The sequence below is a fragment of the Myotis nattereri genome (genome assembly GCF_964212035.1).
Source record: "Myotis nattereri genome assembly, chromosome: 13".
Lineage (NCBI taxonomy): Eukaryota > Metazoa > Chordata > Mammalia > Chiroptera > Vespertilionidae > Myotis > Myotis nattereri.
This window is the reverse complement of record NC_138088.1, coordinates 52,223,055-52,240,098: the sequence shown is the minus strand read 5'-3', so window position 1 is coordinate 52,240,098 and position 17,044 is coordinate 52,223,055. Positions and strand designations below refer to the sequence as shown.

At 41.7% G+C, this 17,044-nt stretch overlaps 1 protein-coding gene across 1 annotated transcript in view; it reads left to right on the top strand.

Moving 5' to 3' along the window:
- The first annotated feature begins 8,122 nt into the window (after positions 1-8,122).
- Positions 8,123-17,044, top strand: part of CCDC186 (coiled-coil domain containing 186) — a 37,659-nt gene continuing 28,737 nt past the window's right edge. The window contains exon 1 of the mRNA XM_081104372.1: positions 8,123-8,322. The gene's annotated coding sequence lies outside the window, so the exon portion shown is untranslated. The remainder of the gene's footprint in view (positions 8,323-17,044) is intronic.

Below are 17,044 nucleotides of genomic sequence, written 5' to 3'. Positions count from 1 at the left end.
TTGATGAGGGAATCTTTTCACTGTCTTTTTTATATTCCAATTATATGTAAGGTTAAATTACTTTTGTAGAAAAAAACACTGTACAGATTAAAATATCAATGCATATTAATTAAACCTTTTTCCCTAACATGCGGTTACTTAATTCTAAACCAAGTGAAGGATCACAGTAACATTTAAACCACAAAATGAGAGTACAATCATCTTCTCAAGTAGGACCCTCAAAATGCAGCAATACAACGTGTCCTAACTGCCTTTATTTGGTGAGGCTGACAGTTAATCAGCATCATACCACTTTGTATTACAGTTACCTATAAACAGTTAAGTCTGTCTTCTAGATTCAAGTAGCTTGTGTGCAGGAACCAAGCCTTATTTTTTTTTTTAAGTTACCAAACAAAAAACCCTCTGATTACTCACAGTACCTACCGTGGTACTTGGTACAATGAGGTATTCAAAAGATATTCGTGTGGCACAACCATTTAAAATGCACCATTGCACTGTTTGCATGACAACTTGAATGGAGAAAATGAAGTTCACTGTTTTAAACTACATCTGGCAGTCTTAAATGGAGAATTATATCATGATATAAGGTTCACTGAATTTAGTAGCAATACTTCATTGTAGGAGAACTCACAGAGATGCAAGATGGCTCTAGCAGCAAAGGCGGCTGGGAAATGTTGGACTACCTGTTTAACCCTCGGTCTAATTCTCTACAGCCTCAGGCTTGGCTGACTACCCAGAAAACCTGGACTGTCATGCCCCCAGCAAGGAGGTTAATGAATGTAGAGTCTGATAACTGCTTGGCCTTATCTGTTAACTTAGGAATGCATTGTTCTTTCTGGTGATCTACGTGACTACCCACCCTGTGCTTGTACTAGTCACCTCCTACAGAAAAGAGACCCTGTCCTGGGAGGGGTGTGGATTCTTTTCCCCGGGCACCACTGGCAACAGCTGCTTTGCCAGGGTATGTAAGTTTCTCCTAGTAAAGCTCTTTGGATTTGAGTAAGGCTACATGTCAGTTCTTCAGAATTGATCCCCAACATTCATGTTTCACATTCATTATTCAAAGTCCCAAAATTAGTTCATATACTTGATTTTAGGAACAATAACGACAATAGAATCAGTGTTCGACCCACTGTAAAAAGTTCCAGCAGCAAATAAGGACTTAGGCTTAAAAGCTCCACTTATTGTGGAAATTTTAGGTAGAAGGACACCTCACTTGCCTCTCCCTATCCAGGAATTTTCGTTACAAAGCCCAAGGCACACAGACATCTAGACCTGTCCTAGAACTGGAAGCTTCTTAGTGTGTCTTTCATTTCTGGACACACAACTGTATGGCATCCTTCTTTAAAAGATGGCTCGTTCCCACTGACTGGCTCCTCTTGCTGCCCTGGGACCACACCCTTTCTGTGTTAGCCATCATGTCCCTTCCCTTCAGGTCCTTCACCTGCTGAATCATGAGGACTAAACCCAAGACTGTATGCAAACCATTCAGCACAGTAGGCGGGTGCTGACTTAGTACTTTAAAGGCAGGTTATGATTTCTATCTAGGACTTGACTTCTATGCCACTCCCACATATACAGAATTTCCTCCACTCACATGGCACCAGTTTGCTCGTTTTAGGATAGAAATAATTCAAAGATTAAAGTATTCCTATTCCTTTATTCCTACAGGTGAGGGAGACCTGAGAAAGTGAAAACATGAAGTGACTTGTCCTCCCTCCCCCCTCACCTTACGCAGCTGAGATGTTTTAAATATCCAGGTCAGATCTCCAGGCCCTGCAATTTCGTACTCAGTGCCCTGGCGGCTCAATACGGGAACCGGAAGCATCTTCCTTACTGCAGAGGCCAACAGGGCAAGCCTGGGTGCAGCAGGCGCCGACTGCACACAGCAGCCAGGCTATATACACGGTTGGCTAACCCAGGGCTAGTCTCACCACGCCTAAGCCCATGCTGAGCTGCAGCTTCCTTTCCTATAGGAGGGCGGGGTGGGGGATGGGGAGGGTGTGTGTGTCTATTTTTCTTATTGTTTGCACCGTAGCTTTAAGTTCATCAAAGGCAATGAATCCACACCCCAGTTTCTTTTAGAGAGAAGGGGAAAGGTCCCCCTAATGGAATGCAGGCAGACAGTCCTGTTTTGGAGAGTCGAGCCTGGAAGCGCTATTTTTCCAAATCTGCTGCAGGGCCCTCGCTTGCCCAGGGGTTCAATTCCAAACATCTCTTGCTCCTCCCCTCGGTATGGATCCTACCCACACTAACACCTCCAACCCCCGACCTGCCCTTTGCCCAGCCGAGGCCCGAAGGCCTCCCCGACCCTTCCATCCTCTCTCCACGCCCCCGGCCCCTTGTAGCTGCTCAACGCCCGACCTCAACGTCCAGGGCCCAACGTCCGGCCCCCAAGGACCAAAACCCCACGGCCCACACGCAGTCCCTCTCACTGCCCCCTGCGCCTGGGAACCCTGACCTGGAAAGAGGCAAAAGGGCCGCTGACCCCGACGCTGCTCTGAAGTCTGGCCGTGGTGGCGACCGCCGGTGCCCGGAGCCCCGCGGCCCAGCCCAGCCGCGCTCCTGGCCCTCAGCTCACCTCCAATGCCCAGCGGGCCGCGCCTGCGCAGTCTGCGCCCACGTGCCCCCCACACGCTCCCTCCGCGGCCCGGAACCGGAAGCGGAAGTAGGAGCCGCGTTTGGGGCCTTGGTTGGGGCGGCTGTGCTCCAGGTGGTGCGAGAGCTGCAGCGTTGGAAAGTTCCTCTGCGGAAACGTAAGATGGCTACTGTTCTTGCTTTTTCTAGAAAGGCATCCTGGGAACACGGAGGCAAATTGGGAGCTCGAAGACCCAGATCTTGTCTCTGCCAAAGTCACGTGGGGGACATAAACCACTTGAAATCGTACAAGACTTTTCAAATTAACCCCTGCCTCTGCCCGGTCTTGGAAACTACACACACGTGGTCACTTCCCCCCCTCCCCCTCCCCCCCCTTACTGGGACAAGTCATTATATGCTGGTGTTGCCCAAATAAATAATTTTTTATAAATATATTTGTATTGATTTCAGAGAGGAAGGCAGAGGGAGAGGGAGGGAGAGAGAGATACAAACACCAATGATGGGAGAGAACCATTGATCCGCTGCCTCCTGCACACTCCGCACTGGGGATCCGGTTGGCAACCCGGGTGTACGCCCTGATTGGAAATCCAACCCTGACCTCCAGGTCCGTAGGTCCAGGCTCAACCCCTGAGCCACGCCAGCTGGGCCCAAATAAAATATTTTTAAAACTTTAAAACTATGGACCTTTCAAACAAGTCCAGAAGAGAAATGGTTCCCCCATACTATCCATCACCAGTTTCAACATTACAAATTAACAATTTTGTTGGTTTCTAACCGTCCCCACCCCCAACAGTCTTCTCAGTGTTTTGAAGCAAATTTTTACTTCTTTCTGCTTTTCTTTTGAATTTATTTAAATTTTGGAACAGTTTTACATTTACAAAATAAATTGAGAAGATACCACAGAGTTACTGCAAAAGCCACACCAGGTTTCCCATATTACTATCGTTACTTAAATAGGATACATTGTTACAATTAAGAAACCAATATGGAACCGTTATTACTAAAGTCCATAGTTTATGTAAATTTCCTTTGTTTTTACCTGTTGCCCTTTTTCTGAGCAGGGGCCCATTCAAGGATACCACATGACATTTAGTTGTCATGGCTACTTCACTTAGGCTCTTGCTTAGGACAGTTATTCAGACTTTCCCTGTTTAGATGACATTGACAGCTTCCAAGATTACTGGCCAGACACTTTGTAGGATGCCTTATTGTTGGAATTTGTCTGATGTACTTCTCATAAGACCGGTGTTACGGGCTATTGGATGGAAGACTGCAGAGGTAACATGTCGTTTGTATTGCGTCATATCAAGTGTGTGTCCTATGAATGACAATGATGTTTTCCACAAACACCTCGCAAGAGTTTGTCAGGTTTCTCTATTACACAGTTTCTCCTTTCCCCTCTTTTTCCATACTACACACTTTAGGAGGAAGTCAGTATGTGCAGTCTACACCTAAGGGGGAGGAGTTATATTTCCACTTCTCAAGGGCAGAGTGCCTACAGAAATTAATTGGACATCTTTTGCATGGAGATTTGTCTCTTCTGTATTTATTAACATACTCAATCACCTGTCTCTCCATATGTTAGTATGACATTTACTTTGTACTTTGGGTTATAATCCAACACTACGCTATTTCCTTGCTTAATTTGTTCCAACTTTCACCCCTGGGAGCTCTTTCAGTTAGCTCTTTCTCTCTTTTGACATACTCCCATCAATGTGGGTTGTTTTATTTTACTTTACTTTTTGAGCACTTTCTTACTTTCTTAGACAGAAAGTATATGAAACATATGTGTGTCCTCATACATATGTATTTAAATATACTTGAAAGATTATGACTTTTATAAAACATCACCAAAATTTACCTCACCTTTAAAAATAATTTCTTAAATATCATACTTAAATGTTACTTAAAATTTTTAGATAGTCTCAAATTTCTAATAGTTGGTATGTTAAAATCAGGCTCCAAACAAGATCCTATACTTGTGTTATGTATTTTAAAAAGAGATTTCTGCCAAAACCAGTTTGGCTCAGTAGATAGAGCATCGGCCTGCGGACTGAAGGGTCCCGTGTTTGATTCCGGTCAAGGGCGTGTGCCTGGGTTGCGGGCACATCCCCAGTGGGAGATGTGCAGGAGGCAGCTGATCGATGTTTCTCTCTCATCGATGTTTCTAACTCTCTATCTCTCTCCCTTCCTCTCTGTAAAAAATCAATAAAAAAATATATTTATTTAAAAAAAAAGAAAAAAAAGAGATTTCTTTCTTAACCCTTTTATTTTCTTGCAAATTACAGTTTTTCTCACATTGGATTTTGTTGATTGCATCACCTCTGACAAGAATACTTCACAGGTTGTGTTGTGATCCTCTGTTGCAGCGATTTTCAACTTTTTCCATTTCATGGTACACATACCAATTACTAAAATTTGGCAGCATACCAAAAAATATATTTTTGCTGATCTAACAGAAAAGTAGGTATAATTTTGATTCATTCACGCTGGATGGCTATTGTGTTGGCTGTTGTCATTTTTTTTTTTAATTTGACAATCTAAAGGAAAAGAGGTCAGTGCCGTGACTAAATAGTCAGGTATTGCATGTTTTAAAAATACTTGCAGCACACCCATTGAAAGATCACTGCTCTATTGCTTCACGTCAGAAGACACAATATCTAGTTGTTCTCTTTGGGGGATATTAAAACATGTCTAGACGGTCATCTCTGAATATAATTTCCCATGAAAAGTCACCTGGGCTCCAATTGGAGATCAAGGGCTGATTCTAAGTCTGGGGCAGGAAATCTACAAGAAAGCCTAGATTGTGTTGGTTGCACCAGAAAACAAAAAAGAAAGCAAAGAAAATAGGAGTTGAGTCAAAAAGACTCATGAGGCTATTTAAAGGTGCTTCTGCATGTCAAAGATAGAACAATTTTAGCATTCAAAAGTAATAACAGCAATTGATTAAAACACATCTGGGTAGCTCAGTTTGTTAGAGCATCATCTGGATACATCAAGGTTTCGGTTTGGATCCTGGTCAGGGTAAAAACAAGGATCAAACAATGAGTACATAAATAAGTGTGGAACAACAAATATCTCTCTCTCTCTCTCTCTCTCATCAATCAATAAAAAAAATGAGTATGCTGATTTTTTAAGTCATTGGTCACTTTTGGAGGACTCCAAGGAATCTCACATTCTGAAAACAAAAGAATCCAGCATCCTACCTTCCCTGTTACAAACTGAGTCTTAATCAAATAGTTGATGTGAGACCATTCTTCTTTATAGATTTTCAGGTAATAAATGCAGAAGATAGACTATCATCATTTTGCAAATCCTGATGAAATAATGGATCCAGGTAATGATCAGCAGTGAGTCTAGAACAGGGGTGGGCAAACTTTTTGACTCGAGGGCCACAATGGGTTCTTAAACTGGACCGGAGGGCCGGAACAAAAGCATGGATGGAGTGTTTGTGTGAACTAATATAAATTCAAAGTAAACATCATTACATAAAAGGGTACGGTCTTTTTTTTTTTAGTTTTATTCATTTCAAACGGGCCGGATCCGGCCCGCGGGCCGTAGTTTGCCCACGGCTGGTCTAGAATCACTAGAAGAAAAGCTGATAGGAAACTTCATAGTCTGGAGAATAGGAATGTGCATTGAATTGATCATTGTTCTTGGCCTTTTCAGTGTACAGATTTTTTTTTATGACAAAAAGTGCCCCATGACTTCATAGGGATATTTCTAAATTCAAATTCAGAATTGTGGAGTTTTTTTAAATTTGATTTTATATTTGTATTTTGTTTCTCCAATATTGAAAATCTTGGTTTTTGGAAGACATAATTACTTACATGCTTTATACAAATACTAGAGGCCCAGTGCATGAATTTGTGCACCGGTGGGGTCCCTCAGCCTGGCTGGCGATCAAGGCCTATGGGGGGTGGGGGGCAGCCAGTAGAGGGGAGAGGCAGTGGGAGGTTGGCTGTGGGAGCACACTGACCACCAGGGGGCAGCTCCTGCGTTGAGTATCTGCCCCCTGGTGGTCAGTGTGCGTCATAGCGACTGGTCGACCGGTCGTTCTGGTCGTTTGGTCATAACGATCGCTTAGGCTTTTTTACATATAGATATATTTCAGAAATAAAAATGTGAATGTTATTACAATATGAATACCATAAAAGGATTAAAGTTTCTTCAGTTTTTTCCCCCTTGGACTAATATATCTCACTCGGAATATTTGGCCAATTTATTGTTTTAAAGTCAAATCATTTCTTTACTGTCACAGACACTGCAACTACAAAAGTGTTTTAATGCAGTATCTTCCTTTAAGTAGAGATAATATTTCCTGTTTAAAATGAAAAAGAGTTACACAACTTTTTTCTTTTTTTTCACACCCCCCTCCCCCACCAGCATTTAGTAACAAAGCTTAATAGAACAATAGCAACTTTTGGACTAATCTATCTAAAAAAATAAGACAACCTCACAAGGTAGTTTTATTTACTTACAGCAAGTAAGGAGACAGGGGATTCACATCCAATACTCTGCTTCCCCACAGGGAGGCTTAGCCGTTGCCTGTATACAGCATTTCGGCAACTACATATTGACTTCTTTGAAGTTAGCTACCTCCATCCATCCAGTTGAGCTCCTGTCAGCTCATCCCACTGCCCAGACCTTGAGACCTTTGTCCTATCTTAACAGTTTTGCTTTACAAACACCTGCATTGACCACTGTCAGAATTTAACTGTGTTCATTCATGAGTTGTCAGAAGCTCTAAACCACAATAACCTTACTTCACTGGACAGAAGAAGGCTTGCAAAATTTCCCACAGCCTGGAACTGCTCACTTGACTTCTTCAGACCCAATTAGGCCACGGTATTCAATACTCCTACCTCCCATCCCAACCCCACCTCCCAATACACGTTTTGTTGCTAATGTTTGAGCAGCTCCAGCGTCTCCAAACCCGTGGGACACCGAGGCCGGAGAGGGCACGCCCCGCGCTCCAGCAGCTCACGGTCGGGCGCTAGACATGAACGCACCAACGGTCTATTATCCAACAATGGCAGAAGGTGCCACGCTGCGGACCGGGACGCGGTGTGATGGACACCCCCAGACTGCCTTCCAGGGATGAGTGGTGCGAAGGGCCGGTAGGCTACTCCCGCTGACTCCGCCCATGTCAGGTGCAAGGTTTGCGCATCGGAGCTGGGACGTCCTCCTTTCGAAAGCTCTTTTATTGCTTTATTCCCCTGACTAATGGAGGAAGGGCCAAGGGATGAGGAGGCTTGTCTCCAATGAGCGCGTCCCACAGGAAGAAGTCACTCGCTTGGGTCCGCAGGGGCGTCAGAGGTAGGACAGGACTAGCTGCCGCGAAGCCGGCTTCGCCCGGGCGTGGGGGCCGGGAGAGCCGGGCTGGCTGCTCCGGGACGGGAGGCAGCGTTGCGCCGCGCCGGCCCCGCCCACTGCAGGCGGGTTCCATTGGCCCAAGGCGAGGCGCGTCACACCAGACGCACCGCGCTGATTGGCTCTTCCGGGGAGCCCCGCCCCCTCAGCTGTATCCGAGCCGGTTCCAGCATCGCCGCCATCTTTGTTGATGTGTCAGCTCCGCGGGGGTCTGGGGAAAAAAGCCGCGGCCCGGAGAGCGCGGTGTCGGCCCCGTCTTCCACCGCCGCCCCCCGCTATGGAGAAGTGGGGCCCCAGGGCGGGGCTCCCGCGGCCTCGCTAGGAGTGCAGATGGAGGCTCGGAGAAGTGGGGTGAGTGCCCGAGGGGCGCCCGGGGCGGACCGGGGAGTCGCGGTAGCTGCGCGGCGAGGCTGCCCCCTTCGCGCGCGGTCCTGCCAGCCCCCGGGTGGCTTCGGTCTGATCGGAGGAGGCAGGCGCTAGGAACGGAGTTCGGGGTCTCTTTTCCTCCACCCCTCGGTCCCGGGCTGCCCGGGGTGGTCGGGGGGGGACGCGGCCGGAGGGGTGGACGCGGGTCGGGGGCGCCTGAGCGGCGCCTGGGGAGCGGCGGGATTTGGGCCGATGGCCCGGCCTCCCAACGCGAACTGCGGCTCAGCCCCACCTGCTTGCGATCTTTCATAGACTGGGTCGCCTGTTTCTCTCTTCGTCTGTCCAAGTTGACTGTGTGTGTGTGTTATGTTGACGGTTGTGGCTACTTTCTATCCTAAACACTGCCCCTATTGTGATTTTAACTAAGAGACGATTCTTTGGGATTGTGAATATGGGAGACCTGGTCTTTTGTTTTTATGCTGCCGTTCTTCCAAAGACACCAAGGCAGGTGCTAACCCTTGGCTGGTAAGGGTGCCGTTCCACACTTGCGTCTCTGCCAGTGGTTCTCAACCTTCTGGCCCTTTAAATACAGTTCCTCATGTTGTGACCCAACCATAAAATTATTTTCGTTGCTACTTCATCACTGTAATGTTGCTGCTGTTATGAATCGTAATGTCAATGTCTGATATGCAGGGTGGTCTCAGGCGACCCCTGTGAAAGGGTCCTTCGACCGCCAAAGGGGTCGCGACCCACAGGTTGAGAACCGCTGGAACCTGTGCCATGGGAAGGCACCTTCTACGGGTCCCGCAGTGCGATCCTGGGGAACCCTGCAGGTGTGGGGGTTGCTCAGCTGTTAACAGTTTACTAAGTACAGCCAATATTCGTATCTTTATTTTGTTTAGGGGAAAGAGACCTGCCTTTGGAGTCAAAACATTGGCATTAGAAACCGCCTCTTTCTAATACATGGGACCGGATGGCATATTTTTACTATTCTGTCGGATTCCCATTCTTACCTGTGGGAATCCGACAGAACGGTAAAAATATGCCATCGGGTCCCAGGCATTTTGGTCGTTTTCTCGGTACCTGTGTCATGGTCCCTTGATGCCCAGCTTTTTTATTTCTTCCAAAAGGATAGACTGGGAGTTTTTCTAAGGAAAATGTGCAGTAAATCATTGGAACAGTGTTTCAAGAGGCGTGCTGGTTAGTCATTCAGGAAAAAAAAAAGATCTATTAAATGTTTAGGTATGCCAGTGGGTGTAGCCTTCCCAACTGCTAACGACACCTTGATATGTGCAGTGTTGATCTTGTGGGAAAGATTAAGGTTCTAAAGACGTTGATAGTGAAACTGAACTAGCTGCTTGTGTATCAGGTTTACTGCTCTCTCTGTACAGCTGCTTTTCAATTCTTTATTCATCGTTACTCAAATAGAAAAAGGGATGATTGGCTTGTTCTTTTCCCCCTTCCCTTATGGTCTTTCCATGTTATTTAAAATTCAGTCATGGTATTGAGTAATTCACAAATCTTGCAGAATTTAAAGAATTAAAACTCCTCTTTTACATTGTAACAGACAAGCATGTATAATTACTGAGGAATCTACCTGGAAATGCCCTGCATGTGTTTATATTGCTTTTATTCCCCAGAAAAGCATGGATTATGTTGAGATTGATTTTATTTTTAGGACCGTGTCTAATTCAGAATACCTGCATGTAAACTTGGAGATTTCTTTAAGCAGTGTCATGGGCACGTAAGAGTCTTATTTATTGCTAACGCAAAAGGGGTGGTATTGCACAGTAACCACTCTATAACCTTTTATTCCTTTACCCATAAACTCAAGAGTTGCTTTCTGATGCGATACAATAACAGCACAGCTGATGATGATTGCTTAGTATATTTAATTTAAAAACATCTTACAGCTACATGCTGACATGGTGGAGGGAAGGTAGAACAGTGCAGCAGTATTCTCATTCTTTAGGGAGAAATGATAGGACAAAGCAGCCTTATTTACAGACTTAGAAAAATCATCTTTGCCTTTGAAGAATGGCTAGTAACTGCACTAATTCATGGAACAGTTACATGTTAAAGAATCCTTCATCTGGCCTGTGTTTCTCAGTGGTTAGAGTGTTGGCCTGCACACGGAAGGGTCACAGGTTTGATTCCTGGCAAGGTCAAGGGCGTGTACCTGAGTTGCAGGTTCAAGACCCTGCTGGTCCAGGTTGGTGTGCAGTTGGGAGACAGCCAATCAGTGTGTCTCCCTTCCTCTCTTCCACTCTCTCTAAAAATCAATGGAAGAAATATCCTCAGGTGAGGATTAACAAAACAAAAAAAAGAATCCTTAAATTCTGTTATTTTTATTTGAATAAAGTTTAGATTTTTCTTTTATCTTTTATCTCTAGCTTTAAATAACTAAAATCGATTCTCACATTTTTCATAAATAAGACACAGCTTATAGTATTGTGACTGTTATACTTAATATTCATTTCAGGGCAACAGTGGGAACATAGATAATTGAAATTTATAAATAACCCTCTAATCTTATCATTATTTCAAATTTGTCCTTTAAACTTTATCTCTCAGTTACTGAGATTTTAAGTAGTTGGGCTAAGAAGTAAACAAAAGGAAAAATATTGGGGTGAAAGAGCAATAGATATGAAGAGGAAATCAAACCCAGAAAAGGAAAGTGTTGATTGGATTGTGAATGGATTTGTCTGACATTAAAAGACATGGACTGATAGTCTACTATAGGGATGATTATATAGAAAGTGCTAATGAATAATTTGATTTTTTGGTAAACTACATCATAGCAAATTAACCAAGCCCAGTCAGAACTCCATAATGTAAGGCACACTTATTACTTATCTTTTTTTCTTTCTTTCTTTCTTTTTTTTAGGTTATTAGCCTTTTTTTTTTGGGAAAAGAACTGTAGTTAATTTTTTCCCTTCTTTTAGTTTTCAGATTTTTGGAGAAAATAATTAGCAGAAAATACTTAATGTTTTCTTTGACTTATTAAAATTCAGATTGTGAGCTCTATACAAGCAGCTTCAAAGTAAGATTTCTATATTAATAACTTTCTGCTTTAAAAGTTACTATTAGAAATATATAAAATTGCATCGACCTAAGATGCCAAGCTGATAATATGACATATAACTTGATAATGTGATATATGATGTGGCCACTTACGTCTTTTTCCTGGAATCTTGATAGACCATAATTTCTTTCTCCAGTTGTTCTGTTGCGGGATTTGATACTGTGGTGTGAGGGATCCTGCTGCACCGATTGCCTTGAGTCTGTTTTTTAACATCTATTTGTGATATAATGCATATATCAAAAAATGCACCCTGCCCCTAGTCTTGGGTGCAAAGGTTAACAAACCCCTCCAGGGATAATTGACCTTGGCCTCCTATGACATACATTTTAAACTGGTGGACTAAAGGCAGCTTTAAAAATCTAGTGATTATATTTCATGTAAAGGAAACCCAATATAATGAAGTTAAATTTTACCCAAAAGCTTAATTAGAATGTGACTACTTTACAAAATATTTCTTCCTTTTGATCATTCTAATACGGAATTCTTTGTAGTTGCCAGCTCTTTTAAAAGTAGAACTTGATTTTCATAAATTCACCTTCTGTGAACTTCAGTGTCAAATATTTTCATGTGAAGCAAGGTTTTTATGTTTCTTATACAGGTTCTTTTCTGTCCTATTATTTTATTCTATTTTTAAAAACCTTATCCAGGAAAGTGTTTGTATTTTAAAGTGAATACTATTAAAAATCATTTACTTAGGGGTTGAGATCAGATTATATTGGGCTACAGATGTCTTTTGATATAATTTTTTGCTTCTGACTTTGTGATATCAGAACCTTGTTAGAGTTGGTCAGAAAGATAAGTTATTCATTTGATTCGGCTGCTTTCAAAGTTTATTTGGGGACTATGTAAAAACCTTTTTAATGTACTTGTCTGTAAAAGGATGGTAAGTCATTACATTGAAGAACAGAATCCTCTCACAGGCTTTACTTGCTTATCTCATGGACAGTATTTGAAAAATATATAGCTGATATTATTTGAGACTCAAATGGTATAGTTTGTAATTTAAAAATTTGTAGTTGTAAATAATATGCTGAACTGAGTTAGATTTTCCCGTTGGACTTAACACATTGTGGACCAGTAGTTTTATTGCTAGTTTTACCCAGTGGCCAGAGAAGCTTCTATTGAACGAGTACAAAAACGTTTACATAAATGTTAAAGGCAGGCTTTAAAATTAAATACCCATTGCATTTTGAAGTTATTTATTACAGGTTCTTATAAGCTAATATCTTTCTAAAGTATGATACTTTGTAAAACACTGTAATATGAAGCAAGAATTCTCGTGATCCATCCACAATGTGTTAAAAAACACTCATGAAGCTAGATAGCATTGATAGATCTTCAAATTAAAATACTGTAAACACCAAGAGTAAGAAATTTAACATAGAGCTTCTATATATTGCTCCACTATATCAGAATGTAATCTCCATAAAAGATTTTTATTTATTGCTATGCTCCTAAAATATAGAATAGTCCCTGCACATAATACATGCTCAATTCATATTTGTGAATGAATTACCTTCTAGTTTGGAACGTATTTCTGACGATACTTTTGTATGAGGCCTTTTACCAAAATCTGTGGATTGGATTCATTTGTATTTGCAATTTATTGAATAAGCTTAAGTTTTTTGTTGTTTATACTGCTAATTTACCGGGAAAACAAACCTGTTAAAGACAGTGTTTTCATTTATATGGCTCTTGTATGGGAATAATTTTGTAGAAATGTGAGTTCTTTCATGAAGAAATAAAATCCAAGGTGGATAATGGTTGGCTTGAGGCAAATGAAGAATGTTTCTTGACCAGTTGCCTACAGCTGATGAGCTCCAGTAAGAGCGAAACCAGTTCTCACTTCACTGAAACAATTTAGAAGTGTGAATTGGTCCTGTAGTACTGTGTCAGAAACAAACAGCTCGGGGGGGGGGGGGGGGGGGGGGGGGGGGGGGGGGAAGGTGCTGAATTAAGAGGATTTTATGACTGTGCTAAGTTGTGAATACTACAGTATTTTCCTCTAATGAGCTATAGTTGCTAAGAGTCAGATAACTGTTACTTTTTACATCAAAAAGCAAAAGATATTCTAACTTTAATTGTAATCACTATATCTAAATGAGTGTTAATTTAATTTATACAAACACTTATTAAACCAATCTTGTAAACAAGTGTCTAGTTTTACATCCTCCCTCTTTAATCTACTTCTAGATTATTCCATCCTCAGTAGCTTTGATGGCAATATTTCCTCCCCCAACTCCCGAAGAAACTTGGACAGCAAACAGATTGGTCTACATCAGCACTGCCAACTGGAGGCCCACAAGAGGACTCAGCTGTTTTTCCCCTGGTTAATCATGGACATAATCAGACTCATCGTGGTCCCACTCCCCTCACCATTCTTGTATAGTCATTTAATCCTTGGTGATAGCGTTGTTACATGTATACACATGGATCTTCATTAACCCCTCCTTTTCCTTTTGCCTCCATTTAAGCATCAGGAAACTAAGTTTGAAAGCTAAGTGGTTATCAGATGCCATGTTATATGAAGACTTTTTCAAAGATCATGGGCATATTACTGAGCAACACTATAGAAAATACTTGTCTTTTGAGGTTAAACTAAGCAGTCTGTAATTTACAGGAGGATCATGGTAAAACAGTCTAAGCTGAGAAAATCATAAAATCAGGGACTTTTGTTTGTTTGTTTACCTAGATAAATATCCAGCAGAATGAGACAAATTTTTGTTGTTCTGTGCTGTCTTGCACATTACAAGTCTCCTTACAATCTGGTTCTCATCCACTAAATGCTGTTCAGTTCCCCAGATTATTGTGTAAACCCAGGGGGTCCCACTCTCATTGAGCTCCATGGAATAGCATTTGTAGGAATGAGTGTAAATGCAGTAGAGAATACATTTGTTAGATTTATTTACCTACTTATTATTACTGTTGTTTGAGATTTAAGAAGTTTGAAGTTCAGAGGGAGGGTCCTCCTCCTTGGGAGTGCAGGAATGTCACAAGGAAGGCTGTGACTCTGCTAGATGAGGATAAATGCAGTATGTTTTCATTTTCCTGAGAGAATTTTGTACCTGTGATGAGGGAAAATTTGGAGGAAGATGTGGCGTTAGAATCAGTTCTTTAAATATAATTAGGCTCTGGGGAGAAGAAAGGAAAGGACGTTCTGGATGGGAGCAGCCATGGGAAGGTTAGTGTGCAGCTGGAATTGTGAGTAGACTAGTCAGGGACTAGGAGAGGATAGTGAAGTACTAGGCTTTTAGGAATGTGTTGAGAGATAAGATGGGAAAAGTCGTACAACTGGTTTACTGGAGGAATCACAACTCTGAAATATGAACATGAAATGCTTTTGTTTTTTCCTCAAGGGGTCTCCAATCATACTGTATAAAATGCCCCCATCTCCCTTCACTTCCCTCTGAAGTGCTGCTCCTTAATAATATGTTGGTTTGATGACATAACTTTTCTGCAACTTTTGGTTACTAGAGAAAACTCATTCCAGAAATCAAGCCAGGTTTCAATAATTTTTAAAAACTCACATTTTCTTCCTAAAGAAAGGTTCCCAGCGGCTTGAAGAGGAGGTATAATCTGGCTCTAAAATACGTTCCCTTTCCTTTCTCTAACTAGCCCTTTTGGAGTAGAAAGAAGACCAGTCAGTGGGGGCAGAGTTTTCATTACCCAAACCTTAAAAGAGGGAAGAGATAGCCCTGACCTTACTCTAATTCATCTGGTTGCATTTGATGGTGGGCTCTGTGGAGGTGATGTGTGTGGGTATTTTTAGGGGCGATGTTGTAGCTTTTTGACCCCTTCTGCCATTCAAAGGCCCTTCTGTTCCCTCTTTTTTTTTTTTTTTTTGCAGAACCAATATTACAAACTTTCACCCCTTCTCTGGATTGAGTGACACTTGTCCTAGTGTTGTCTCAAGCCACTTGCCCTTTAATCAACCTTGCTTCTCCACTTGGAGTTGCAGGAAGGAAAACAGGAGGGACGAATGGAGTGAGATTGAGAAACCAACAATTCAAGTGTTCCTTATATGAAGTGGTCAGGCCTAGATTGGGTTGCATGTGGGAACAGTGACAGTAGAAAGGAAGGTATAATTGTAGGAGACATGCAATTGGTAAAAAAAAAAAAAAGACAAAGGAAAAGGAGTCATGACTAAGAAAAATGATACTATTGACAAAAAAAGATTCAGTGGGGGTACTCAATCATTGGAGCTGTTCATTGGACTTCAGATTTAGCCATTTTGAGTATGAGGTTATGGTGGAACATTCAGTGGAATTGCTTATATTCAGGTGGAGATTTCAATATAGATACAGAGATAGAGTGAAAATGAAGGTATAGATAATTTGTTGTCTGTAACGTAAGAAAAGGACTGAAAATAATGTGGGCATCAACTATGAGTTGTTGGCGCAAGGTATGGAAGTGGGTGAATTGTAGGAGGGAAAATAAAGTTGAGGACTGAAACCCTGGAGAATATGAAAGCTGGATGAGGGAATAGGAGCCAATATTTGCTTAGTGCATTTTTTTGACAAAGCATGACAGTAAAAATTCATGAAGTGCTCAAATGAGCAAGTTTCTTCTCACTTGCTCTATCTGTTCTGGAGAGTTGCAATGTCTTTAGAGACTTACTGTCTTTTAAATAGATTCTTCATCTGCTGTCCATCACATTTTGGTCAGCTCTGAGTTCACCTTCAGTTGATACAACATGGACTAGCTATGTTGCTCAGAACCACTTCCTTCCTTAGCTTTTAGATTGATTTCTAAATTAAAAGTTCAAATTCAGCAGCAACACATTCACAGTTAAAGTGAGTTACTTTGGGGAAGGTAATGCCCCTGTTTGAGAATGATTTTACTTTGTCCTAGATTTTGAAATACAGCATACTCATGAGGTCATATCAACTTACTGCACTTACTTGTTTTGTCTAAACCAAGCTTTAATACTAGTGTGGGTTATGTCTTAGTTATAACACATATGCGGCAAAATAATGGTAATTTCTATCTGACTGTTTGGAAATATTTTTTAATTCAGAGTATTAAGACGAATGTCAATATTAGTTGATACCCCAAAGGACAGTCTATACTCAAAGGCAGGGTATTTGACAAACAAGCTGGTCTTCTCTTCATTTCCTAGAATTATTCTTCCTGTTTTCTGCATTCCTAGGATAATGTTCCTCAAATGTCACTTCTGTGTCTTAATTCAACAAATATTTGAGAACCTACTGTATGCTAAAGCTCTGTAGGTTAATCAAGTATGTCCAAGTTGATCATGATTTATTGTCCTTAACAAAATTCACTCCTGTGTATCATTCTGATGAGCAGCTATCTTCTCTTACGCTTTTTCACCTTCCTCTGACCACTACTTCCATCATAGACCAAAATGAACATGCACCTTTCTGTTACTCAATAATTGAATTTTGTTGTTGTTTTTTATAAGTTCACCTTCCATATGGAGTTATTTCTTTCCTAGTTGCTGTCAAAACTATGACTTGCCCACATTTTACCCAACTTTATCTGACTCCAGTAATTCATCTACCATGTATATGTTTTGCTGATATCTGACAAAATCATCAAGATTGAAGTTGAATTATTTTCCGAAAATAGCTAGAATAGTAACCCTCATATAACAAAACAAAA